At 49.7% G+C, this 25,098-nt stretch overlaps 1 protein-coding gene across 14 annotated transcripts in view; it reads right to left on the bottom strand.

Moving 5' to 3' along the window:
* IL4R (interleukin 4 receptor) overlaps positions 1-15,032 on the bottom strand; it is a 41,675-nt gene extending 26,643 nt beyond the window's left edge. For 6 of the 14 annotated variants that reach the window (XM_082362443.1, XM_082362436.1, XM_082362444.1 and 3 more), the window contains exons 1-2: positions 14,931-15,032; positions 1,887-2,077 (exon numbers count right to left, since the gene is read on the bottom strand). The gene's annotated coding sequence lies outside the window, so the exon portion shown is untranslated. Of the gene's footprint in view, positions 1-1,886; positions 2,379-8,382; positions 8,472-14,930 lie in introns of those variants that run through there. The other 8 variants (XM_082362445.1, XM_082362438.1, XM_082362446.1 and 5 more) reach the window with 5 other exon arrangements.
* Between the last annotated feature and the right edge of the window lie 10,066 nt (positions 15,033-25,098).

Below are 25,098 nucleotides of genomic sequence, written 5' to 3'. Positions count from 1 at the left end.
TTTGATTCCCTTTATGTAACATTCTTGAAATGACCAAACTATGGAAATGGTGAGTAGATTCGTGGTTGCCGCATAGGTGGGGGGGGGGGGGGCAGCAGGGAGGGAGGGAGGTATGGCTATAAAAGGGCAACACGGGGATCCTTGTGATGGTAGGACTGTTCTGTATCTCACTGCAGTGGTGGAGACAAAAACTGTGCACATGATAAAGTTAAATTAATAAGAAGCAAGCTAACAAAACGAATAAAAATAACATGTGTGTGCATGCGCAAACACGCAAATACACACGCAAACGAGTACCAGTAAAATGGAGGCAATCTGAGGAAGATCAGTGGTTTCCATCAATGTCAATACCTTGGTTGTGATACTGAACTATAGTTTTGTAAGATGTTACCCTTGGGGGAAACAGAGTAGAGGGGATCTCTCTGTATTATTTCTTACAACTGCGTGGATTAATCCTTACAACAATTACCACAAAATAAGAAGTTTAAGAAAATGTAAAAAAAAAAAAAAACCAACCCAAACCACTCAAGCCCCTCTGATGATCTGGCCCCCAGAGACCCCACTACCATCCCCTCCTATTCCTGCTCCCTCCCCCTCAAGCCTTCTGTCCCACTGGCCTTCTGACACACCCCTGTCCCTTTCCTCCCTCGCACCCTTTACACCCAGAAACACCATCCAGCGAGGGCACCCTCTGTTACCTCTCATCACAGCACCCTGTTTATTTCTGTCATATACTTATCACCATCTCTAATCATATCTCTGTGGTTATATATGTGAATGTTTATTTTATTTCAGTAGGTAGATGGCAAAGATAGAAAGATTTGACTGCAAAAATGTTTTGAACTTCCCCAGATCAAAACACACCATAAAGAAAAAAAGCAAGCAAGCAAAAGATTAGCAAAAAGTGGCAATCTACATTACAGAAAGTGAAGGGCCTTAACATATAAAGTGGTCTGACAAATCAGTACGACAAAACATTCCTTTAAGTAAAATAGCCATGGTCATTGCTTTGTCCCGTGTCTAAACAGTGCCTGACATGTACACAGTATGTGCTCATGAAACATCTATTAAATGAATGATTGGTTAAAATTCAACAACAATGAATACAATAATCTGTTTTTAAACATGGAGTATGTACCAAGCCTTTGCCCCTAATAACTGCCATGCATATACAGTACTTATTACGTGCCAGGCATGGTTCTAAGTGCTTATAATATATTAAGCATCTCACAACTTTATGAAGTAGATGCCACTAAAATCCCCATTTTAGGGCTTGCCTGGTGGCGCAGTGGTTAAGAATCCGCCTGCCAATGCAGGGGACACGGGTTCCGAGCCTCTGGCCCGGGAAGATCACACATGCTGCGGAGCAACTCGGCCCGTGCGCCGCAACTACTGAGCCTGCGCTCTGGAGCCCGTGATCCACAACAAGAGAAGCCACCGCAATGGGAAGGCCGCGCACCGCAACGAAGAGTGGCCCCCGCTCGCCGCAACTAGACAAAGCCCGCGCACAGCAACGAAGACCCAACGCAGCCAAAAATAAAAAATTAATTTCAAAATAAAATCCTCATTTTAATGATGAGGAGACGAAGGCAGGGAGAGGTCAGAGCACTCGTTTGTGGTCACAGAGCTGGGATTTGAACCCAGGCAATCTCCCGCCAGAATCCACGCACCACTGCCTCTCAGAATGTCGTCCCTGCAACCCTGGCATGTGGTGTTATTAGTCTGATTGGCCAAAGAGGAAACTTGAGGCCTACAGAGGGCAAGTGACAAAGCCAAGTTCATGGAGTTAGGAAGCAGCAGAGTGGGTGAAAGCCTGACCAAGAAAAGAGCAGAAGTGCCCAGAGTGGGAAAACACTCCTGCTGGCCGGGAAACACAATTAACTCACTCTTTTTATCTGGGGGGAGATGAGTGGCGAGTCTTGAAATGTCAGAAGCCAGCAGCAGTACAGAAGCGACGCAGCGGGGCTCTTCCTGAACCCAGTGGGTGTGCAGGCCTCCTGCTCCTCTTCCCTCTCTAGGCTGCAAACCGACGTGGAGGGGGTGGGAGGTTGGATCTGCAGACAGGATGCAGCCGGTCCTGTGACAAGAGGCATGTGGATAGGAAACCCGGGACAGCAGGCGCTGCGGGTGACCTCCCTCCAGAGCCGCTGACCCCTGAAACGCCACAATCTTAAGCTGGCCTGAAGCTTCTGCTGAGCTGGTCTGGCAGGGGGGCAGGGATACACTTCTCCATGGGGCAGCAGCCTTCCCAGAACTGCTGCCCAGCTAGGGTTCCCAGAACCGAAAGCCACGTCACCAGCCCCACCCAGGACGGTGAGGAAGGCCGTCCAGGGCCCCAAAATGGCCTGGGCTCTGCCTGCCCGCCCCACCCCCAGCCCAGAGAGTGGAGGGGAGGGGCGGCAGCAGGCTGTTTCTGCTGCCGGCAGCAGCAAGAACCAGCCACCTCAGCCAAAGAGCCCACCAGGCTCCCCCCGTGCCTACTGTGTGCTCCTGGTCCTCACCCCCTCGCTTGTGCCCCATGTATTCTTGCTGCAGGTGTTTCCTCAGCACCTACTATGTGCCAGCTACCACAGATGTGAAAAAGGCCATTCATTCATTCATTCGTGCCTTTTTACCTTCTTTCCCTTAACAAATATTGGAGTGAGGAGAGAAGTTACTGGAGGATTTGGGGCACAGAGGTGAGACTTCAAAGGCTCCCTCTGGCCTCTGGGGTCAAGGGCAGAAGCAGGGACCCATGAGGAGGCCACTGGACTAGCCCAGGCACCAGGTGCCAGGTGCACCAGGGTTGTAGGGAAGAAGAGGTAAGAACGGGTTAAATTCTAGATCTGTTGTGAAGGTAGAGTCAACAGGCTTTGCTGACAGAATGGAGTTCGGGGGCTGGGTCAGAGAAAAGGGGACAAGTAGGGGTCAAGAATGACTCAGAGGCTTTCGGCCGGAGCCACTGAAAGGATGGAGGTGCCACCCACCAAGATGGAGTGGGCTGTGGGAAGGACCAGCGTGAGGTCAGGCATCATCAGATACGTAAGAGGCTGTGAGCACAGAGCTGTCAGTGAGGAGGGGCGAGGAAGGGCCAGCTGGTCCTACAGGGTCGGTGGGGGGCCAGGGGGCAGGTAAATGAACAAGAATCCTCCAGGGGAGGGACGGCGGCATGCGGAGAGGAAGGAAGAATGTCCCCCAGAAGGCATGGTGGGCTCTGTGAGGGCAGGGGATGTGCTCCCTCTTCTGGAAGCAGAACGCCTAGCCCGCGGCCAGCACAGAGCAGGTACTCAATAAATGAGCATGTGTCCTTTACTTTATGCTGACTTTTACACTTATACAGTGCTTCCTCCGTGCCAGGCACTGTTCTAGGATGCTTTAAGACCCCGTATGAGATGAGTACAATTATTAAACCCATTTTACAGATTCTGAAGGATCCTAAGATAGGGAGGGCGTGGCCCACTTCCCATCCTACAAGACAGGCCCTTGGCTGCAGCAAGGGGTAGGGGTCATAGTGGATGAGAGCAGTGCAATCAGAAAGGCCAGAGGACAACACTGTCTACCAGGGATGGTAAGCGATTCAGACTCCATCCTCAGGGCAGTAGTGAGCCACTGAAGGCTATTGAGCAGGAGAGGAGCTGCTTTCCAGAAAGCCCACTCTGTCCTGCGTGTGGAGAACGAGTGCAGGAGCAGCTGACAGAAGAGGCGGTGCCGCTCGAGCTGCAGAAGAGAAGGCAGGCTCTAGCTCTGTTTGGGAGGTGGACGTGGCAGAAGTTGGTGACGACTGGTGGCTGGGAGCTGGGAGCAGGGAGGTGGCCTTGGGCTGGAGCATGGGCGGATGGGTGGTGGCGGGTGCCGGGAAGAGGAGTGGTCTTGCTGCGGAAGACCACGCACTTCACCATACTGTGGACCTGGTGAGTCCAAGTAGGCGATGGGCCCGAAAAGGCATCCAGGAGGCAGTATGTCCTAGCGGCCTGGTGCTCAGGAGGAAGGCTCACGCTGGAGACCGGTTTGCAGGTCATCAGCTGTGGCTGAAGCCCACAGGGGCTGTGCAGAGTGAGAGACACAGCCTTGTCTGAGAGGGGAGGGAGGGGGCTGGAGACCGTGAACCTCCTTCGTGGGATTCGGATGGGCCAGAGCCCCGAGGGGGTGCACCATCTCGGGGACAGGCTGGCATCCTGGGCTAACAGCCACCTTATGGCAATGTGGACGCTCACGTTGGCTGCGGACACATGAAGTCCAAGTGTCCACGGGAGGGGCAGCCGGGTGACTCCATCTAGGATCCTGGAAGCCATGCCCATCCTCAGAAGGTACCAGTGCCCCCGGGGAGGAGGCTGCGCCTGAGGACCTGAGTGCAGACGCCACCTGCTCAGGACCAGCAGCCAGCCTCCATCACTCTGCAAGCCCTTCTGCTTTATTTCTCTTCCTGGCACTTACTCCTCACAGCCTAGCACACACGCACGTGTCCTGTGCACAGTCCAAATCCCCCAGAGAACACCAGCTCCTACAGGCTGCACCCACCGGGTTCACTGCTATAGCCCTACAACCTAGCGCAGTGCCTGGCACACAGTAGGGGGGGGTCCATAGATATTTGCTGAATGGAAGAATAAATGAACGAACTCCCCCTGGCTGTGTGCAGTGAGGCCTGGCCAGCCATCCCTGATGGAGGCAGGGATACAGCTCCCAGAGCTGGCATTTTCTGCCTCTTACTGCTGGATAAACACTGACCAATTCTGGCTCAGAGTCTCCTTATATACCCCAAGGCAGGCACCACACCGATCTTGGCCACCCCAAGAGGGGAGGGGGGAGCTGATCTCCAGAGAGCTGGTAATTGGGGCATTACCCTGATTACTGCTCATTGCCCTGATACACAGATACAAGATGTCTCGGTCCCAAGATGCTGATTAGATTTTGGCTGTCTTAGTGACAGTCACGGCTCCCGGTTCACCTTCTTCCTGAGGTCAGCAGAAGTCACCATGATTGCCCCCAATTCCTTGAGTCTTTAGAGACCATGTCCTGGGCCCTTCTGCCCATAGGTTCCACCCTTCCCCAACTGAGGAACATGGAAGGTGCAATTATTATCATTCCCTTTGTAGACATGGGGAAACTGAGGCCCAGAGAGGTCCAGGAACCTGCCTAAGGATGCACAGCTAGTAAGAGGTGGGCCTGGGAATTGAACCCAGATCTTTTGGTTCTGGAGTCACAGTACAGCATCTGGCATGGAGGAAGCAGCCGTAAATTCACTCCTTTTATACACCTCTCTGTTTGCTCCTCCCAGCAAGCCCCGTGTGGAAGATGTGGTTAAACATTACCTGCACAGGGGAGGAAATTGAGGCTCAGGGGAATTCAGAAATAGTCCCAAGGTAACAGGGCAGGAAGTGATGAACTAGAACTTGGCCTCCACCACCGACCACTGTTTGCCCGGTCCTCACAGGGAGCATGTCTCAACAGGGACCAGGACTTTGGCCCCTGGGCAAACGCAAAGCAGTAGCATGTCAGCACAGATAAGAGCTCCCTGTTCATGGTCTGTCTGCAGACAGGCAGGGGTTGGGATGGGGCTCTCCCTCGAGTTCTTTCTGTTGTCTCATCCTTTATCATTCTTGGCATGGTCAGGGACACACAGATGTGTGGGGACACCCACATGGGCAGGGACCCCAGAGCATGTAAGATGCGGAAGCGTAACTGAGTCTAAGCGCGTGGCCTCTGCACTGACTGGCTGGGAGATCTTGGCACACTGTGGTCCTCTCAGAGCCTCGGTCTCCTTATCTGTGAAATGAGAGCTGAACCACTTGCCTCCTGGGGCGGTTGAGGGGAGGCAAAGAGACCATGGCTGGCATAGCTGGGCAGAAGAGGCTTAGGGCAGTGCTGATGGAGCAGGCAGCAAAAGCTCGTCTCCAAACGCCAAGTACAGACCCTGAGTACATGACAGCTGCCATGACAGCACAGACGGGTCTCAGAGTACAAGCTGAGTATAGGAAGCTGGGCTTGAAAGGGCAATACTCATTCCATTTATATAAAGTCCAAAAGGATACAAACCAATCTTGGGGTTAGTGGTCAGGAAAGTGTCCTGGGGGAGGGTGGGACGGGAGAGAATCTTCTGGGGGGCTAGTCATGCTTTGTTTCCTGATCAGGTTATACACGCTTGTGTTTACTTTGTGAAGCTGGGCACTTGTCTGCATGCACATTGCAATAAAAAGAAAAAGAAAAAAACGATGGGTGAGAGGGAAGCGAATAGAGCGGAAGGTGCACGAGGCTATCGGGGTTTGTCAGCGAAGGTCTCAGAACAGCCAGTTCTCAGGGCTGGTGGATCCCCAAAGACCCTGGAGTCCAAGCCAGCTAACACTTCACGTCCCCCTAGGCCTTTGCCACGGGGCCATCAACCCTCTAGTTGCCTGCTTCCAGCAATGGAGCGCTCCCTCCCTCCGGGGGCAGTTCCCAGCTCCCAGCCACCTCTCACGGCCACGGAGGGTCATCTCCCCTAACGTCAACTCAAATATCTAAGAGAACGCAGATGCATGACCTCAGTGAGTAGAGAGGGGGCAGGTGGCGAGCACATGTCCAGTTCCTAACAGGCACCCGCCACTCTGCTTTGCACCATGTAAATGAAGGCCTAGGGGTCGCTAGGGTGCTCGATCTTTCACAAGAAGCTGGAAATCCAGATTTGTATGTATATTACCCTGGTTTTTAAATGCTCAATTTTTTTTTTTTTTTTTTTTTTTCAAAGGGGAGGAACAGGATCTTTGTTTTACAGGATTCAAATAACAAAGGTCTTAACTTTTTGTACTCTTTGGTAGTCTGGTGAAGCCTCATGGACCCCTCCCTTTCCAGAATGTTTTGAACTGTACACATAAAATATAACACATAGGATTATAAAGAAAACCATTGTTTTGAAATAGTTTTCGAAATATAAACAAATGTGTGATAAAGTAACAAATGTTTCTTTAAATAACAAAAATATACATTAAATAATAAAATGTAGCAGCAGGTCTAATAATTTGGTGATTTCAAAATATTGATAAACAGTATTCTGAGATTTCTGCAACAACTCTGAAGGGAATGTGGTTTCCATTGGTGATAAAGTCACAGTCTAAATGCTCAATTTTTAAAAAGCCACACCCCACATTTGTGGTCCCTCTGTGCCTTACAACCACCAGGTGATGTCCTCCTGGGTGAGTGGGTGTCCTGAGACACCAGAAGACCCCCAATAAGAGGAAAGGAGCAACAGGTGAGACCCACCCCCCGCACCTTCCCTAAGCTCCCTAAGCTCCGGCACCCCCAAACGTTCCCTTCCTTCTGTCCCTGCGGGATGCGGCTGTTACGGTGCTGAGAAGCATCGTTTTGTCAGTGAGGAGTTCCAAAATTTTGCAAAAGCCCCACTGCTTTCCTCCTCGGGGTGGGTGGACGAGGGGATCAAAGAACAGTCCTTCCACCCTCCCAGCCCTGCCCCACCCTCCCCATATGTGCCCAGACTCCCCACTTCCCTTGGGCTGTTTCCTCTGCCTCTCAGTGCCCTCCTCCTACGCCACCCTCTCAGGATGTTCCTGGTCAAACGCTACTCTTTCCTCCTCCCACTTCCCAGCTCTGCCTGTCCCGCTGTCCAGACATCCTTTCCCGCTGTCCAGACATCCTGTCCCGCTGTCCAGACATCCTTTCCCGCTGTCCAGACATCCTTTCCGTTCCCATAAAGAGTGAGCCGTGCGCGTCATTTTGCTCCATTTCCAGACTGTAAGTCCTCCAGGCCAGGGACTGTGTCTCATGCACGTCTCCTTGCGAACGCAGAGGCGGCCAGCCAATGATGGCGAAACTGAAGTCGTTGGCTGCCTCATTGTTGGATGTGTTCCTTCCTCCAGGCCTTTGTACATGCCATTCTCACTGCCTGGAATGCCGGCCGATGTTTACACCCAACGACTAATATGAGTACAGGGATGTTTACAATGCCTTTCATATTCACTACGTGTTGTTATTTTCACAAAAACCCTAGAGAGGGGCAAAGCGAGTCAGAGCCCCATGTTACGGTTTAGGAAATTGAGACCCAAAGAGGGAAAATGACTTGCCCAAGATCACTGAGCAAGTGGGTTGCAGAGCTGAGACTAAAATGCAAGTTTCTTTTTTGTTTTTTTTTAAACTCATGTGGCTACCAGACTGGAGTCAAAGAAAAGTCCTTCGACTTTAGAGGGGAAGAAAAGAAAATAAAGAATTGGAAAATTAGTCAAGAAAAATGCAAATAAAGATAACAGGTATAGGAATACTAATACTGAATAAAATGGAATTTAAGGCATCAAAGTATTAAAAGAAAGGTAGCTGTTTTATACTGATAAAAGGAGCAGCTCACCAAGAAGGTATAAAAATCATGAACCCTCTTCTATTCGTATCGTATATTCTGTTTATAAGCACCTAACAACATACCTTCAAAAATGAAGCAAAAAACTGAGAGAAGGCCAGAGAAAACTGAACAGATCCTCTGTCATAGTGGGAGATAAATCAGGTAGAGAAAACTACATAAAAACAGAGAAAATATAAATGATATAATTAGTAAGGGTGAACAAAATATATTTCCAGAACTTTAACCCAACAAAAACACACATCCTTTCAAATACAAGAGGAACAAACAGAAAAAAAATGGACCAGAAAATCCTACAAAGATGATCTCGACAAATTCTCCATCACTGATATCATAGAATCTACAGATATTGACCATTATGCAATACATTCAGAAATCAACAATCAAAAAATAACTTGAAAAATTCCATCCACCTTAAAAATATTATAACGCACATAACACTTTTAAGCAAAAGGGAAATTATAAACTATAGTAGTTAGTAGTGAATGACACTGTGTAACAAGACCTGTGGAATGAAGCCATAGCAGTACTCAGAGAAAAAACTATAGCCTGCAGTTGATTTACTAGAAAACAAGAAAGACTGAGAACGATTGTTAGCCTCAAACAAGGAACCTCAGAATGGAAGAAACCTTAATTGACAGCAGCTCGTGTAGACGAGAGAATTGGAGGGTTTAGCTGACAAGTTCAATACCAGCCCCAACTGGGGTGTGGCCACTACAAAGTATGATTGCAGGTGGTATCAACAGAGGTATGGGCTCCAGATCCAAGGAGGTGACAGCCTCCCTCCTCTCTGACTGGGCAGGCTTTGGGGGAGGCAATGGTTTTTATGTGGGACTCTGACCAATTGGATCATGTCCAAAGCCAGACTGAAGAGGAAGAATGACTGAATGAATTATGGCTGTGTCATCTGAATAAGAGAATCACTGCGCTGGGATGGAGGAGAATGCTTACTACCTCCAAGGGGTAGAACCAAAGCCAGAAAGCGAAAGCTGCTGGAAAGCTAATCTGGCTAAATCCCAGGAAAGATATTCTCCCAGAAAGAGCTGTCCAACAGTAGAAATCTGGTTTCTAGAAGGCCTACTCCCCAGAAGCAAGACTGTTGGGAAGCTGAGGGTCTGCGGGCTTGGAGGGCTGCCCCCGCAGAGATCTGGCGTCCCTCCTCTCTGGAGAAGTTCCTCTTTTAAAAAGACAAAACACTCTCCTGGCTGCTTCAGGAAACCCTCAGGCCTTCCGCAGTTCTCCAAAACAGCTCTTGGTGACTGTGCTCCCTTATTTCTAACCTAGAAACCTACTTCTTTTAAACTCTGCTCCTTGGGCTGGATGGCTCAGAATAGTAGTTAAATGCATAGGCTCCCAGCCCTGGATTCGAATCCAGATTCTGCCCCTTCCAAGTTGCATCACCGGGTAAGTCTCTTCCCTGAGCCTCAGTTTCCTCCCCAGGGAAATGGGGAGGTACCCACGCATCTACCTGCCTCCACGACCCTCAGCCCCACCACGCCCCCTCTGCTTTAGGGTGTCTGCCATGCTGGGAAGATGCTCCTCGGTAAAACAATCTGTAAAATGATCTGGGCAATGATCGGATCACCTGTGACGTCGGTCCTGGCCTGACCACGTGCACAGGGTTGCTGGGCAGATCGATGGGAGGTGAGCACCGACAGTACACAGTGACAGGTGGGCCTTTAGCGCTTGAATACAGTTTCCATGATGTGTTTAAACACAGTGGTAAAGACTGAGGACCCTGGAGCTGCCGGGTTCACAGCTCTGTGACCCCGGACAAGTTACTAAAGCTTCTGTGCCTGTTTTTTTCATCAGTAAAATCTGGATAAGAGCAGTTCCTACCTCGTACAGTTACTGTACAAGTTGAGTGAGACAATGCAGGTCTCTGGCTCCTATTGGCTTTCCTGACCTCTCTCCCCGGGCCCCTTCAACTTGCTTCAACTCCATCCAACCACATCAGCTTCCTTGTTGTGAGTCAAACACACCTCAGGGCCTTTGCACTTGCTGTTCCCTCTGCTGGGATCACTCTTTCCCCAGATATCCACGTGTCTTTCTATGTCAGGTCTTAGCTCAAAAGTCACCTCCACCACCAGACGGTCAGCTCCATGAGGGCCCTTGTTGCTGCATCAGTCACTGCTGTGTCCCCAGCCCCAGCACGCTTGCTGAGTTGAGTGTAAGCAGCGAGCCCCATGCTGGCACTCAAGACACGTGCGTGCCTGTCACTTTTAGCTTTGCAAACTGGCTCTGCAGGCCGGAGGCTGTTAGTCCCTTCACAGTCCTGTTGCTTAGAACACCTCCTTCCTCTCAGGAAATCTGTTCCACCAAACCCTTGAGGGCCAAGCTTCTCTTCCCCTCACCAGGACCCACCTCCTGCCTCTCTCCCTGGAGGGAGGGGGAGGGGGGACTCGGATGCCAGCCCAGATGGTGAGCAACCCCAGTGAGTCGCAGCTCCCAGGCCTGCTTTGTTGAAGACTTGGATTTCTTAAGTGACGTCGAGAAGATGAGGAGGCCCGAGGGGGCCCCAAGAATGAAAATGAGTCAGTCGGAGGCAAACCCGAAACCTCAGAGGCACCACCACTTCTTGGAAAGGCGAAGATGTGTGCATTTAGACAGAACTGTGCACGCAGAGCGGGGGCAAGCAGCAGGCCCGGAAATGGGGTCAGTCGGGCGGACGAGACCTTTTCTAGCATCCTCTCTGGTTCCCTCCACCTGGCCCGCTCCTCCAGGGCCTCTGCCCCTTGTCCTTCTAAATGTCCCTCCTCGGAGAGGCTCCCCCGACTCCACCCCCACACTGCTTCCAAGCACTGTCACTATGTGACACGATACTGTAGGTGCCTGTCTTCCTGTGTGAGATCCTGGGAGCCAGGTGTGTTTCTGAATTCAGAATTACTCAGATTAGAGGAAGGTAATCTTGTATAAAATACCACCCATCAAAACTACCCCTGTCCCCCACGGGGCCCGAGGAGCACCTTGTGATCAATCACATGAATATCTCTGCAGCAAGACACACGAGCCTTCACACCAAGGAGAATAAATAAAGCCTCCAAAGAGCCTCGCATTTAGTTCATGTCAGGTCTTGCTTCCACTTGAGTGATGACAACGCTTCCGGTTTTCAGAGCTAGTGGATTTCGAATGCTAGATAAGGAGTATAGATCTGTGTACGTTTGTTTGTGTACTGCCTGTTTTCAGAGCTAGAAGTCTAACTCCAGGAGAGCAAGGACTTTGTCCAGTGCTCTATTAGTAGCACCTGGCACCTTGCCTGGCACACAAGTGCCCAATAAATATCCAAAGAAGAAATGAATGAGGAAGCCAGGCGCTGGATGTGAAGAAGTGACTCTGTCCTAATCGGGGAGAGAAACAGCAATCACGGAGCTGTGGGCAAGGTAACTCCAAAAATCATCTCACGAATACCGCCCCCTCCCCACCTCCAAACACCCATTTTACTGACAAGCAAACTGAGGCTCAGAGAGGTTAAGCAACTTCCTCCAGATCCCACAGATAGGAAGAACAGCAAGCTCACATTTGAACCTGGGGCCCCTGTCTTCAAGCCTGTGACCTTCTCTCTGCCTCAGGCTCAGAGAAGCAGAATGACTTGGCTGGAAGCAAAGCAACAGGGGTTACGGCCCATCAGATGCAGGGTCCCCGGGTCTCTCTAGGACTCTCAGCCTCCACTGGGGTTCTCCCATCCACATTCTTGCAAGGGCAAATTCGTACAACATCTAGGCAAGCCGTCGGCCTCTCTTCTAGCCGAGCCAAGGGAAATCTGGTCAAACAAGACTGGCATGTCTCCACGGTCCTGAGGAATGCTCCAAAAGATGTCCCTCTTGGCCACCCCAGCAAAGTGGCACAGTGGGAAAGGACAGAGGTTGGGAAGGAAAGCAGGTTTGAATCCCTCCATCTGTCACTCTTAGATGTGCTCTTAGATGTATGACCTTAGGCAAGGTCACCACGCACATCTCTGAGTCTTGGTTTCCTCACCTGCAAAGTGGGCAGATTAAATGCCATCCAATGGGGTTCATTTATTTACTTAACAAATATATAGTGCTTACTCTACACTGGGCGCTGTTCTGTATGCTTGACACTTATGAATTCAGTTCATCGTCACTACAAACGGTATAAAGTAGACACTATAATTTCGCAAATGGGGAAACTGAGGTCTTGAGAACTTGGCTCCATAAGAAACGGCAAAGCCAGCATTTGAACCTGTGCGATCTGGATCCAGAGTCCATGCTCTTAACCTCTGAGCTATATTTCTTGACAGGTAACAACAGACATGAATACTGACTGTGCATGTGTTGTGTTGGAAATTGTGCTAAGGAGCTTATAAAACATGATGTCATGAGCACTCATAGAAGCTCAATTTTACAAACGTGAGGAAACTAAGCACCCAGGGGGCCTCTGTCCCTGCCCCACTCCCAGGTGCCATCAAGGGCAGTGGACATTTGATCCCAAACTCTCTCTTCCATCCGGGGGTAGGGATGGGGGATAGGGGGATAGAGAGAAGGGGGTCCAGGAAAGGGTCTCTCTTCTCATTTCCTTGATACTTCATTTCAGCTCCTCTTCTGAATCTGAACACCAGGAAATTGTGAATGCCTTCGGGGACACCATTCCTGCCCCTGCCTCGGCTTTCTGCAACCCTGAGCTTTTGCTGTACAAAACACATCAGTTACTGAGTCACTGCCCAGAATTTGGAAATCCTCAGGTCATCCCAGACCTGCTGGTAACTGGGTGTGTTGTAACCAGGGTGACTGGTTAGTGATTTTCCCTCCCTGCGGCCTTCCCCCAGCCTCCCTCTAGATTTAGCTCCAGAGGTCCACGGCGGGGCCCAGGAATCTGTATCGTGATTCTTATGGTTCAGGCAAAGGTAAAATACACTGGCCTACACTCCTCCGCACGGCATTCAAGGCCTTTCACAACACGCCCCACCTTTCCATCCATCACTGGCTTCTCCCCCGCTCCCTGAACGACCTCCTAGCCTTTATCCATGCTGTTCCCACTGCTCAGCATGCTGTTCCCTCTCATTCTGCACCTACCGAGCTCCTCTCCTCCTCTCCCAGGGCTGGCTCAGAGGTCCCTGCTCCATGAAGTCTGTCCCATTGACCCACGAAGGTTGATCACCCCCTACCTGTGCTTCCTCCCTTCCTCATAGCTCTCCCCAACCGCCCCCCGAGAGGGAGCTCCTTGAGGGCAAACACCAGTGCCCTGAACAGCACTCAGGCAGTGCCCAGTGAGTGCTAATGAATGAATGAATGGCTGGGGTAGGTCACCTCCCTTTCTATACCTCAGCATCCTCATGTGTACTCATGGTGGGGCTAGCTGAGTTCAAGTGGCCTTTGTAGGACCCTGGAAACCGCTGACTGTGGGGGACACCTGGACAAACCCCTGACTGTGGGGGACACCTGGACAAAAGTAAACCTGAGCCTCAGTTTTCCCACTGGACTTAAGGATTTTAATAAAGGCACTGTTGTCCCAGCAAATGCCTGGTGCTCCTAAAAGGCCACCCATAGGGGAGGAGTTGCAGGGGGGCGGGGGTCATACTTCGCCGCAGAGGGCAAAGGCTGGCATTCAAGCAGGGTAAGTGCTGGCCTGGGGGTGATGTGTGGATCCCAGCAGCAGGCACCAAGTGTGCTGGTTCCCAGACTCTCCTGATTATAAGAAACATAGAATTTGTTCAAGAGAAGAAGGAGAAGGAGGGGAAAAAGGAGAAGGAGAAGGAGAGGAAGGAGGAGGAGGAGGAGGAGGGAGGAGAAGGAGAAGAAGGAGAAGAAGAATCTAGATTCCTGTGTTTACTGAATCTGAATCTCACCAAAAAGAGCCTGAGAAGCTGCATCTTAATCGAATCCCCTGGAGAATTTGTTTATGGGGTAGTTTGACAAATATTGTTGACATGTGGAAGGCAGTGGGCTCTGGTGCCAGAATGAGTGCGTTGGAATCCTGCTCTGCACTTTCTTTGTGGGCATCACCTTGGGCGAGTCATTTAAGCTGCCTGTGCCTCAGCAGTTCTCATCTGCAAAATGGCCACAATACACACAAAGCACCGACCAGAAAGGTTATTTTGAACTTTAACTCAGAATACTTTCAGTGCTCAGGGCAGGCCCGTACAACACAAGTCCCAGCAAATGATCGCTATTATTGGGCCCATCAATATTCACATAAGGAGAGCAGAGGTCGAAAGGGCCTTGTTTCACCAGATTCCTCGATCCAAATCCTCACCGACTTCCTGTGCGCGGGGTGGGGGGTGACTGCCCAGAGAAGACGGGGGAGGTTGGTGGCCCAAGACCTGCCTCCCCCCACGCTCACGACGTTCCCAAGCCCCTCCAAGAGGCCGCCCCTCTGACGTGTCGCGGACGGGGCGAGTTTGGGGCGTGCGGGTGTCTGAGCACCAGCACTCGCCTCCCCAGCCCCGCTTCAGGTGCGCTGGGCGGAAGGGACGGAGCCGCCGCTGCCCCTCGCGCGAAGAGGAGCCGGCAGGTGAGCAATCCCCACTGGGGATCGGGAAATCCCGGGGTCCCAGCCTCCTGGCGCCCCGCCGGCGGCCCCAGCGCTCTGTGGACCGCCGCCGCGTGCCCGGGCCGATCCCCCAGCCTCCCACCCGTGCGCGGGCCCCGGGTCCTACCTGCGCGCTCCGGGTCCAGTCGCCGCGCCAGCGCCGGAGCAGCAAGTGGGAGACACCCCGGGCGGCTGTCCCAGCCCTGGCTGCACCAGGCGGGGCTTTCCTAGGCCCCCTGCCAAGCCCGCCCAGCTTCCTGCGCCCCGCCCCGCTCCCCGCCCATTGGCCTGCGCCGCCCCGCCCCGCCCCGCTCCGCTCACCCCGCGCTCCCCGGGGCGCCCTCCCGGCAGGGGCGCCGACGGTCACAGCTGCGTCACTGTCCCGGTCCCCTCCGTCCCCGCAGTCCGAGGGGCTGCCGATCTCTCCTGGAGACGATCCCAGCGCCCGGGCCCCATGGCCACTGGAGGTCACACCCCAGCGGGGAGAACTCCGCAGGGCTTCCCCTAGCTCTCAGAATAAAATCCCAGCTCCGGATGGAGCCTCCGGATTTGGCACCAGCTGGTCCCACCGCCCCTGCCCCTGCCTTTCCTGCTGAGGCCCCTCTCTGCCTCTCTAGGCACAGGGGGCAGGTCCGTTAAGGGTTGGGGGGCTGGGCATCTTTAATCCTGCTCCCCTTCCCGACAGCCCAACTTCTGCTGAATGCGGATGTGTGTTCTTCTCTTCAGCAAATGTTTTCTGAGCGCCTACGATATGCCGGGCTCCAGAAAAATTTAGACAGTAAAACAACTCTTCAATCAACAGTTAGTACCATCTGGCAGACCCCTTTCTAAGGCCATGCATATATTAACTGACAACTACCCTGTGAGGGAGCTATACTACTGTCCCCCAGTTTGCAGATGGGGAAACAGGCACAGAGCCTCTGAGGGGAAACTTGCTCAGAGTCATGCAGCCGGTGTGGGATTCCAACCCACGCTCCATGGACCACTAATCACTGCACACCATAAAAGCCCTGATGGAGCCCAGAAGCTGGGAAAAACAGTAAATGAATAAAGTATTTCAGGTAACAAGAGATACCAAGAAGAGAGTAAAACAGAGAGAGACCTAACTCCTCCTGGAGGAGGAAACATTTGAGCTTCTAGCCTGAAGGGGATGGGGGCAAGACTAGTTTAGAAAGTGAGAACAGCAAGTGCAAAGGCCCTGGGGTGGGAACCAATTTAGCATGTTGGAGGAATTACCTGAAGGCCAGGTTGGCTGGAGAGCCTTGAGGAGGGGAGAGGGGAAGAAGGTCAGGTAGGAGGTGTGCAGACCCAGGCTGGCTGGTGCTGAGGTCCCCTCCTAAACATGAAATCTTCTTTTGCCCCGTCTTTGTGTCTCTGAGTTTGTGTCAGGTTTTATCAGGAGACAGTGGAAGTCTCACTTTGGGAATGTGTGGCCTGGGCTGTCTGCCCTCCTGGCCTCCCAAACTGGGCTCCCACCCTGTTTTCTGCATCTTTAAGTCATCCTTCACTCTTCCCTCACTTCCACCTGACTGACTGCGTCTGCGTACTAACCTCACTGCTTACTATGGACTCTGGGTGAAGTGGCTCGTGCACAGTGCGTGCCTCAGCTCCCACATCTGCAAAGTGGGGACGATCACAGGCCCCACCTCATAGGGTCTGAAATACATGTGATGAGATCCATGAAAAGTTCTTGGAGCAACACCTGGCACATAGTAGGCACTCAATAAATGTTCACTGTTGTTCTGATCAGAAGGAAGATGAGAAGCCAATTCAGAGCCTGCTTCCTCCACCTGTTTGCTTGGTTGTGAAATGGGGGTAAAAACAGCACTGAAAAGACAGGAAAGGATGGGGCAGATGTGGTTGGATGTGAAAACATTTGGGAAATCTGGAGAAAGGGAATATGGGAATTCTTTGTACTTGCCACTTTTTTGTAAGTCTGAAATTATGTCAATATAAAGAGTTAACGACCCAACACAGCCAAAAATTAAAAAAAAAAACAAAAGAGTTAACGAAAATAGGACATTGTCCTGAAGCCTTAGAAGGATAATAAATGTAAAGTTTGCCATCTCACATATAGTTGCACTATTTGGATTCCTGCCTGAGCTGTCCAAACTTTGTCAGTGGCTGCTCTGTGTCAGGCCTTGGAGGGGGGGTTTGGAGGCCCCAAAGCAATAAAAACTCAGGCCCTCAACACAGGCGGTTGCCAAGTTTGGCCTCAGTACGAGCTCAGCTCACATTACATTACTTGTTTTTAATCCTGTCTTTCAGGTTTAAATTTTTTTTTTTAATTTTAGAGCAGTTGTAGATTTTACAGAAAAATTGATAGTACAGAGAGCTCTTAGATTACCCCCTCCCCAGAGCATAATTTCCCCTATTCGTAACATCTTGCATTAATACAGTACATTTGTAACAGTTAGTGAACCGGTATTTATACATTATTGTTAACTGAAGTCTGCTCTTTACATTAAGGTTAACGCTCGCTTCCTTCTGAGCTGTTCTGTGGGTTTCGACAAATGCATAATGACATCTATCCACCAGTACAGCAACATAAAGAAGAGTTTCACCTTCCTGAAAATCCCCTAGGCTTCACCTCCTCCTCCTCCTCCCCATGAACCTTGGAAGCCACTGATCTTTTTACTGTCCCTATAGTTTTGCTTTTTCCAGAATGCCATATAGTTGGAATCTGACAGTATATAGCCTCTTAAGACTGGCTTCTTTCACTTAGTAATATGCATTTAAGGTCCCCCCATGTCTTTTCATGGCTTGATACCTCATTTCTTTTTAGCACTGAATAATATTCCATTGTCTGGCTGTACCACTGCTTATTTAGCCATTCACCTACCGAAGGACTCCTTGATTGCTTTCAGTTTTTGACAAGTATGAATAAAGCTGCTATATAAACACTTGTGTGCAGGTTTTTATGTGGACATGTTTTCAACTCCTTTGGGTAAATACCGAGTGTGATTGCTAAGATCATATGGTAAGAATACATTTAGTTTTGTAAGAAACTGCCAAACTCTTCCAAAGTGGCTGTGCCATTTTGCGTTTCCACCAGCAGTGAATGAGTGTCCCTGTTGCTCTGCATTCCTACCAGCACTCGGTGTTGTCAGTTTTTGGGATCTTAGCCAGTCTAGTAGATGTGTAATGGTATCTCATGGTTGTTTTCATCTGCAAGTTCCTTAAAGATATATTATGTTGAGCATATTTTCACGTGCTTATTTGCCATCTGTGTATCTTCTTTTTCATCTGTCAAGATCTTTTGCCCATTTTTAAATAGGGTTGTTTGTTTTCTTAGAGTTGAGTTTTTAAAAATTCTTTGTATATTTTGGATACAAGTCCTTTATGGGACATGTGTTTTGCAAAGATTTTCTCCAAGCTTTGGCTTATCTTTTCATTCTCTTAACAGTGTTTTTTGTAAAGTGGAATTTTTGACTTTAAATGAAGTCCGACTTATTAAGTTTTTTCTTTCGTGGATCATGCTCTTGGTGTTGTTATCTAAAAACTGATTGCCAGGGCTTCCCTGATGGCGCAGTGGTTTAGAATCTGCCTGCTAATGCAGGGGACACGGGTTTGAGCCCTGGTCTGGGAGGATCCCACATGCCACGGAGCAACTAGGCCCGTGAGCCACAACTACTGAGCCTGCGCGTCTGGAGCCTGTGCTCCGCAACAGGAGAGGCCACGATAGTGAAGAGGCCCGCGCACCACGATGAAGAGTGGCCCCCGCTTGCCGCAACTAGAGGAAGCCCTCGCACAGAAACGAAGACCCAACACAGCCAAAAATAAATATAATAAATAAATAAATAAAAGATTACTATTAAAATAAATAAATAAATAAAAACTGATTGCCAAACCTAGATCCTAGATTTTCTTCTATGTTATATTCTAGAAGTTTTATAGTTTTGCATTGTACATTCAGGTTTATGATCCATTTTGCATTATTTTTTGTGAAAGGTAGAAGGTCTATGTATAGAATCCCTTCCTTCCTTCCTTCCTTCCTCCCTCCCTCCTCTCTCTCTCTTTCTTCCTTCCTTCCTTTCTTCCTTTCTTTCTTCCTTCCTTCCTTCCTCCCTCCCTCTCTCCCTTCCTTTCTTTCTTTCTTTCTTTCTGTTGTCTGCCTGTCTATCTGTCTCTTGTCTCTTTCTCTCTCGCTCTCTCAGCTCACACTTGGGATCCTTGAGCTGACATGTGAGACGTCCAGCTACCCTGAAGCCACAGTCCTGGAGAGAGAACATGGAGAGAACACAGAGAGACAGAGAGAAAGGCCGGAGGAGCCCCAGCTGTACGGGACTTCCCAGCCCAGGCCCAGATGTGAGCAAGCGAGCCCTCAGATGTTTCCAGCTCCCATTCCTGAGCCATCCCAGCTGACACCAAGAGGAACAGACATGAGCCGAGCCCACTGAACCCTGACCAAGTTGCAAAGTCACCAGCAAAATGAATGTTGCTAATGAATGTTGTTTCAATCTGATGCCAAGTAGCACAGAGACAAACTGTCCCCAAATGAGCCCGGCCAGGTTGCAGATTCATGAGCTAAATAAATGCCACAAAGTTTGGGGATAGTTTGTTTTGCAGCCATTGTACCTTGACCTGCTGCAGACCTACGATACTCACCTCTCACTTTCTTCCTTGCCAACAGAGCCCAGACTTCATCAGGGCAGCGGTGTACCCTCCCTGAGGCAATGGAACATGATTTGTTTCAGCCAATCATGACAGTCCCATTCCAGCTTTCCTAGCCTCCCTTGTCCTATGGGTGGCTGAATGACCCAGTTCTGCCAACTAAACACACATGGAAGTCTGCATGTGGGGGAGTGCTTCTGGGGCAGTGTTAGTATTCCTGATAGAAGGGGTCTTGTGGCTGTGAACACAGGCCATCCTACTGCCAGGAGGGAAGGCCAAGACAACCGCAGTGTGGGAGTCCTGATGTCTGCGGACTATGGACGCAACTCCAGCAAGAGCCAATATCTGGAATTCTTGTAAGGTGAAAAGAATTTTCCAGACATGGGAGCCCTGACATCTTTGAACAGCTGAACCACAGCAGCTGTGGTCTACCTACAGACACCATTTCTCCACAGGAGAAATTTTGACTTTTTGTCATTTTGCAGTTTTTAACAGAGCAGATCCAGGGGGTTTATTTCAAGAGTTGGAGCCATCTGGGGCCTCCAAGCTGGCCTGGCTCACCTGGTTTTGGCGGGTGAGGACAAAGGGATTGATAACAACCCTGAACCAAGCTCTGTGGACATAGCCAGCAGACTGTGTCAAGGGGGCTGAGGGTTGATCCCTTTTGCTACCACCCTTGGGGCAGAATGACATCCAATCAAACCTCAGGTAGCGCAGGTTCGATAAACAGGCTTTCTTCTAAAAGAAAGGAATGATGATCGTGGTGATGGTGATGATGATGGTGGTGATGATGATGACAATGATGGTGCTGGTGGGGATAATCATGGTGGTGGAGGTGGGGATGATGACGTTAATGGTGATGGTGGTGATGGTGATGATGATGGTGGTGATGATGATGACAATGATGGTGCTGGTGGGGATAATCATGGTGGTGGAGGTGGGGATGATGACGTTAATGGTGATGGTGGTGATGGTGATGATGATGGTGGTGATGATGATGACAATGATGGTGCTGGTGGGGATAATCATGGTGGTGGAGGTGGGGATGATGACGTTAATGGTGATGGTGGTGATGATGATGATGACAGTGATGGTGCTGGTGGGGATAATCATGGTGGTGGAGGTGGGGATGATGACGTTAATGATGATGGTGGTGATGATGATGACAATGATGGTGCTGGTGGGGATAATCATGGTGGTGGAGGTGGGGATGATGACGTTAATGATGATGGTGGTGATGGTGATGATGATGGTGGTGATGATGATGACAATGATGGTGCTGGTGGGGATAATCATGGTGGTGGAGGTGGGGATGACGACGTTAATGATGTTGGTGGTGATGATGATGATGGTGGTGATGATGATGACGATGATGGTGCTGGTGGGGATAATCATGGTGGTGGAGGTGGGGATGATGACGTTAATGATGATGATGGTGATGATGATGATGATAGTGGTGGGGGTGTTGAAGTTGATGATGATGATAGGGATGATGATGATGATAAGGATGGTGGTGGTGATGGTGGTAGTGATGAGAGGATGATATTAAGAGCTGACATTTATGTAGTAGTGTGGCACTATGTACCAGACTCTGTTGTAGGCTCTTGTCATATATTAATTAATCCTTACAAAAACTCTTGGAATTAGGTACTATGATTAGGTCCATTTACAGTTGAGGAAAAGACACAGAGAGGGTAAGATACTTGCTCAAGATCACATAGCTGGTGAGTACTGAGTGAGCACACTTCCTCAGGAGAGAGAAACTCCTCTCAGGAACCTAACTGACATTGTAACACTGTGCTTGTTGCAATATGCATGATTTGCCATCTGGGAGGAATGTATACAGAGCTTAGTGTTTCTGGCTGAAGACCAGTACACTCCTGCCTGCTTACTTCACTGATTTCCTGGGACAAAGGGAAAAAAGTCCTGAATTATACTGTCTCCAGGGCTGCCTTCCTCCAGGCCACCACGGACTCAGCTGTCAGAATTCACAAAGTTAAATCTCTCTCTCTTTTGGTTGAGAATCTCCCTGTGACTCCTCATTGCTTAATGGTTAAACCAGAGTTTCTCAACCTTGGCGCTATTGACATTTTGAGCTGGATAAGTCTTTGTTGTGGGGAGGTGTCCCATGCATTGTAAGATGTTTAGCAGCATCCTTGGCCTCTACCCACTAGATTCCAGAAGCCTCCTGCCTGTTGTAGCAACCAAAATGTCTCCAGACTTTGCCAAATGCGAAGTGGGGTGGGAAGTGGTGGTGGCCCCAGGTATGGAACCACTGGGTTAAAGGAAACAGGTTTCCAACCTTTAAAAGGTAATTTGACCACAGGGCTCTCAGGGGAGCCTCCCATCAGACAGCGGGCTTCCCAAGGGTGAAGACCCAGCGTTACTTGGCTTATTTCTCTTCCCCTGAGGTTGATCTGTAGCTCAGAGCAATGAGGACTCAAGAGATAGGAGTCAAATTGAGTACAACCAGATTGTGATAAGGGGTAAAAGGATACAAACAGGAAGCGTGGGGACTACCAAGGAGGGAGGCATCCGAAATGGGTCCTGAGTGCATCTCTGAAGAGGAGTGAGTTGCAGTGGAAGGTAGGGCAGCATTCTGAAGGAGACAAGAGGGAAGATGGCCATTCAGGCAGAGAAAGCAGCACGAGCAAGGGGTGGAGGTGTACAAGTATATCTCAGGGACTCCCGGGCTGGGGCCAGCAATGCAGCTTGGGGCCATATTACAAAATGTCTTGAACACCAGCTTCAGGTGATGTGGAGCGTCAAAGGATTCCAAACCAAGGCAAGAGAGGTTCAACTGTGGGTTATAGAACAATCCCTCTGGCAGTTGCATGGATGGCGAATCTGAAGGAGACACAGCTGGTGACCAGCTGGGGTGTTGCAATAATCCACATGAGAGCTGAGGCCCAGCAGAGGGTAGAGCAAGAGGCAGAAGGATTCTAGGCATGGCAAGAGGCAGTGTCTTCCTGTTTCATTGTGGATAAATTCTAATCCTTTCCAAGAGTGAAAAGGCAAATATAAAATTTCCGGCCCATAGTAAATGATTAATAATATGAGCTTTCCCTTCTCCATCTCTGTTCCCTGGGCTGGCTGTGCTCTTCTTCCATTCCTCAGCCTGCAGAAACCACCGTCTTTTTTGAAGGCCTGACATCTCCTCAGTGGAGAAGTCTTGAGCTTCCCAGACAGGGTACCTCCTCTGTATGCCTATGGCCACCTACCCAATGTCCTTGTTTAGGAGTTTTGGGCACCTTGTGATTTTGTGCTTGTTTTCTCTATTAGACGTGAGCTCTTTGCGGGCTGTGACTCGTCTGTCTTGTTCATTTACTCTGTGAACCAATATTTATTGAGCACCTACTATGTGCCAGGCCCTGTGCTATGTACTGGGATACAGCTACCACCAACAGTCTTGTATTTCCAGCACTCACAGAGCGCCCGGTGAGTGAGTGAGTGAATGAATGAATGAAGGCGTGGACAATGGGATGGTTGAGGTGGGCGAGACCTACAGAGCTTTGGTGAGTCACCCTTGACTGCCCAGCAGGAAGTGACCAAGGAGGAGCTGAAGCCCAGACAGTTAAAGAACGTGGAAACCAGCTCTCGGCACACTGGGGCTCCACATCCAATGCTTTCCTGTGATGTTTCTGTGTTCCCTGCGTGGCCTCACATGGCGGCAGGACTACCACCTGTCAGTTGGCATGGCTCTGCCCTCTTCAGCTAGTTGGCCGAAGCTGCGGGAACTGTGGCTTTATTTGTAATGGATATTAGTGGTCTGTCGCCCACACATAATTGTCCCCTTGTTGCCAGGCAACAAGCCCTGTTTGTTTGTTTTTTTTAATCTTTACTGGAGTATAGTTGCTTTACAATGGTGTGTTAGTTTCTGCTGTATAACAAAGTGAATCAGCTATACATATACATATACCCCCATATCTCTTCCCTCTTGCGTCTCCCTCCCACCCTCCCTACCCCACCCCTCTAGGTGGACACAAAGCACAGAGCTGATCTCCCTGTGCTATGCGGCTGCTTCCCACTAGCTACCTGTTTTACATTTGGTAGTGTATATATGTCCATGCCACTCTCTCACTTCGTCCCAGCCTACCCTTCCCCCTCCCCGTGTCCTCAAGGCCATTCTCTACGTCTGCGTCTTCATTCCTGTCCTGCCCCTAGGTTCTTTAGAACATTATTTTTTTTTTAGATTCCATATATATGTGTTAGCATAGATTCCATATATATGTGTTAGCATAGATTCCATATATATGTGTTAGCATATATAGCATTCCATATATATGTGTTAGCATAGATTCCATATATATGTGTTAGCATATATAGCATTCCATATATATGTGTTAGCATTTCTCTTTCTGACTTACTTCACTCTGTATGACAGTCTCTAGGTCCATCCACCTCACTACAAATAAATCAATTTAGTTTATTTTTATGGCTGAGTAATATTCCATTGTATACATGCGCCACATTTTCTTTATCCACTCATCTGTTGATGGACACTTATGTTTCTTCCATGTCCTGGCTATTGTAAATAGAGCTGCAATGAACATTGTAGTACATGACCCTTTTTGAATTATGATTTTCTCAGGGTATACGCCCAGTAGTGGGATTGCTGGGTCACATGGTAGTTCTATTTTTAGTTTTTTAAGGAACCTCCATACTGTTCTCCATAGTCAAACCCTGTTTTAAATCTCTGGGGATCTACTCCCCTCCCCCAACTTTCCATCCATAAACCTGCATGGGCTCCATGCCCAGCCTAGGGTTGGAATGCGTGGCCCAGGCTATTCCACTGGCCACGTGGCCACAGGGCCACAAAGCTTGGCAGGGCAAGCATGTGACCTAAGTACCCTAAGCTAGTCCAATCAGGGTGAACCTCAAGACTTTTTGTGGGACTGCTGGGACAAGAGCACTTATACCCTTTTGCACTGGAGCTGAGTGTGGAAGGTATGGGATTTTAACTTAATTGTTGTTGGATGCCATCTTATAACCACCAAGAGAGGGCTTTTCTGTTTATGGACACCCACAGAAAGCAGTCAAGAGATGGAGAACGAGAGAGTGAAATTAGGTCCCAATGAAACTGTCAGAACTCCTGGATCCAGCCGTGCCTGAAGCTAGCAAGATCTTACCCTGGACATTTTGGTTTTTTCCTCAAGCCAGTTTGTTAGCTTTCCATTCTTAACATTTGCTGTGCTGAACCGAGTGCTCAACCTGTGTGCGGAAATATTTGTAGGGGTTAGTCTCCAGCGGAAGGGAGCAGGAATGTGCCATGGCAAAGCTGTCAGTAGGGTGGCACCCCACTCCTGCCCTCCAGCTGTTTTGCAAGAAGGAGTCAGTGGAGCACCAGATTCTTCGAACAAGGGACAAGCCAACATGTGCCCTGCCTTCCTAGGGTACATTTCCTAAACGGAGTGGCCTCCTGGTTCCAGACTTTACTCCTGCGTGTTCTTGCAGCATCTGCACAATCAGTGCTGTTTGTCCTTAGTGACATCTTTTGCTGGTCCTTTAGTGCCATCTGTGTCTTTGGTCTTTAACTCAGCTTACCTCTGGCTGGGTCTTTTCTCTTCTCCTTCGGACACTCAGACATACCTCTTGGGAAATGTCATTTCTCCAGACTGGACTCATTTCCATTTCTTGGAAACTTGCCATGTGCCCAGTGCCATATAATCAATTGTCCCATT

Source organism: Balaenoptera borealis (genome assembly GCF_965194805.1).
Source record: "Balaenoptera borealis genome assembly, chromosome: 16".
Taxonomy (NCBI): Eukaryota; Metazoa; Chordata; class Mammalia; order Artiodactyla; family Balaenopteridae; genus Balaenoptera; species Balaenoptera borealis.
The sequence above is the reverse complement of the archived record's forward strand: the minus strand, read 5'-3'. Positions and strand labels throughout refer to the sequence as shown.